The sequence below is a fragment of the Mauremys reevesii genome, linkage group 12, assembly GCF_016161935.1.
Source record: "Mauremys reevesii isolate NIE-2019 linkage group 12, ASM1616193v1, whole genome shotgun sequence".
In the NCBI taxonomy this organism is placed as follows: Eukaryota; Metazoa; Chordata; order Testudines; family Geoemydidae; genus Mauremys; species Mauremys reevesii.
In genome coordinates, this window is record NC_052634.1 from 23857729 (window position 1) to 23860033 (window position 2305).

At 47.1% G+C, this 2305-nt stretch overlaps 1 pseudogene; it reads right to left on the reverse strand.

Moving 5' to 3' along the window:
- Positions 1–904: 904 nt before the first annotated feature.
- LOC120375733 lies at positions 905–1649 on the reverse strand (annotated as a pseudogene).
- Positions 1650–2305: the final 656 nt, after the last annotated feature.

The following is a 2305-nucleotide window of genomic DNA, read 5'->3' on the forward strand; positions in this document are numbered from 1 at the left end:
CTGAGGGATATCGGTGCTTCAAACAGCTTTTAAAAGTGGGAATCAGGAAAGTATTAAAGTATTGATAGCCCTAGAGGGTTTATGGTGTTGATCCCCCTTGCAGATTCTCTGATGGCTCACATGGTCTCAGTGGCAAGACAAGGTTTTCCCACACTCACTGCTTCCATTGGGTTGCATACCTGTGTGGATTCTGAGATGGGTAAGAAGGTGTGAGCTGTGATTGAAGGTTTTCCACACTCACTGCATTTATAAGGTCTCTCACCGTGTGGATTTTGTGATGTTTAGAAAGGCCTGAGCTGCTAGAGAAGCTTTTCCCACACTCATGACATTCATAGGGCCTCTTCCTGTGTGGATTATCTGATGTTTAGAAAGGTCTGAGCTGGTAATAAAGCTTTTCCCATACTCATGACATTCATAGGGCCTCTCCCCTGTGTGGATTCTCTGATGAACAGAAAAGGCTGAGCTGCTAGTGAAGCTTTTCCCACACTCACGGCATTCATAGGGCCTCTCCTGTGTGGATTCTCTGATGAACAGAAAAGGCTGAGCTGCAAGTGAAGGTTTTTCCACACTCACTGCAATAAAAGGGCCTCTCCCCTGTGTGGATTCTCTGATGTTTAGAAAGTCCTGAACTGCTAATGAAGCTTTTCCCACACTCACGGCATTCATAGGGCCTCTCCTGTGTGGATTCTCTGATGTTGAGAAAGGACTGATCTGTAAGTGAAGGTTTTCCCACACTCACTGCAATCAAAGAGCCTCTCCTGTGTGGATTCTCTGATGAACAGAAATGGCTGAGCTGCAAGTGAAGGTTTTCCCACACTCACTGCAATCAAAGAGCCTCTCCTGTGTGGATTCTCTGATGTTTAGAAAGGCCTGAACTCCGACTGAAGGTTTTCCCATACTCACGTCATTCATAGGGCCTCTCCCCTGTGTGGATTCTCTGATGTTGACAAAGGGCTGAGCTCCTAGTGAAGCTTTTCCCACACTCATGGCATTCATAGGGCCTCTCCCCTGTGTGGATTCTCTGATGAATAGAAAGGGCTGAGCTGCAAGTGAAGGTTTTTCCACACTCACTGCAATAAAAGGGCCTCTCCCCTGTGTGGATTCTCTGATGTTTAGAAAGGCCTGAGCTGCTATTGAAGCTTTTCCCACACTCACGGCATTCATAGGGCCTCTCCCCTGTGTGGATTCTCTGATGTTGAGAAAGGGCTGAGCTGCTAGAGAAGCTTTTCCCACACTCATGACATTCATAGGGCCTCTTCCCTGTGTGGATTCTCTGATGTTTAGAAAGGTCTGAGCTGGTAATAAAGCTTTTCCCACACTCACTGCAATCAAAGGGCCTCTCCCCTGTGTGGATTCTCTGATGAACAGAAAAGGATGAGCTGCAAGGGAAGGTTTTTCCACACTCACTGCAATAAAAGGGCCTCTCCTGTGTGGATTCTCCGATGTTGAGAAAGGGCTGATCTGTAATTGAAGGTTTTCCCACACTCACAGCATTCATAGGGCCTCTCCCCTGTGTGGATTCTCTGATGTTGAGAAAGGGCTGATCTGTAAGTGAAGGTTTTCCCACACTCACTGCATTCATAGGGCCTCTCCCCTGTGTGGATTCTCTGATGAACAGAAAGGGCTGAGCTGCAAGTGAAGGTTTTTCCACACTCAGTGCATGTATTTTTCCTCTTTCCCATGAGGACTTCCTGCTGTGTTGTGGTTTCCTTGACGCTTTCTGAGTTCCCCGACAGGAAATAAATTTACCCATTTTCTCCTCTGGCTGGTTTCCTTGCTCTCTTTCTGGTCTGTGCTGAATCTCACAGGATTTTCCCTGCTCATGACTCCAGGACACATTCCTTTTCGATCTTTGCGATAATTCTCTGTGTTTAGCCACTTTCTCAACATTTTCCTGCTGAGAATTCTCCTCTTTCTCACATACCATTGCGTCACCTGCTGTGATACAGACAGAAACCTCAAACAGGGATGGAAAGGGGAAGCCCAAACCAAAACAAGTGCTGGAGAGACGTCAAATAAAAATCAGGAACTGAACTCCCCCAAACTCTTCCCTAAACAGGAGAGAGGAGGGGATCAATTCGGCCCTCACATCCCATCCAAACTCACAGGGGAAAGGGAGGAAGCTACTGCCTGGTGTCTGCTAGTGTCTACAGGAAGCCATGAGCTATATTTACCCTGAGGATACGACCCCTGCTAGGGACAATAATGAACTGAGAAACCTTCCAAGGGCTTTGTAGGGCATCCCAGATGTTTCCTTCAGGCACTTCCAGATTCTGAGTTGGTTTAATCTTTCCTCACCTGTGCA